Below are 669 nucleotides of genomic sequence, written 5' to 3'. Positions count from 1 at the left end.
TGCCGGTTGGTTGGTTGGTTGGTTGGTTGGTTAGTTGGTCGGTGGAGTAGTTGGTTAATTGGTTGACCGATTGATTGGCACACGCACACACACACACACACACGCACACACGCACGCACGCACACACACAGGTGACTCGACAGCTTGGATTCTTCCATTTACGGCTGGGGGTTTCATAAACATCGCTCTCGTTGCCATCGTCCCTGACCTCATGAAGGAAAGAGGCGCCAAGTTTGTTTTTGTTTGTCTGTGTCTGTCTGTCTGTCTCTGTGTGTATTTGTGTTTGTTTGTTTGTGTCAGTGTATGTCTGTCCGTGTGTTTTTTTGTTTGTGTGTTCGGTTTGTTTTTTCAAGTGTATGAATGTGTTTGTTTGATTGTTTGCTTGATTTTGGTGCCTCTGTGAGTTTGTTTGTATATGCTTGTAGGGATTTATATGCCGGTGTTTGTATGTTTGTGTTTGTATGTTTGTTTGTGTTTGTATGTTTGTTTGTATGTTTTTTTCTTTTTGTTACTGTTACTATTTTTACTGTTAACATTTTTATTTTGCCTCTTGTATTCTTCCACCAGGAGTGCGACCTGCCAAGTACTTCTTATCTGCACTGGGATCTTCGTAATGGGTCTCGTAACTGCATTGGTTGATTGATTGATTGATTGATTGGTGATGATGAT

The sequence above is a fragment of the Helobdella robusta genome, assembly GCF_000326865.2.
Source record: "Helobdella robusta unplaced genomic scaffold HELROscaffold_56, whole genome shotgun sequence".
Classification (NCBI taxonomy): Eukaryota; Metazoa; Annelida; class Clitellata; order Rhynchobdellida; family Glossiphoniidae; genus Helobdella; species Helobdella robusta.
This window is presented reverse-complemented; position numbering follows the sequence as displayed.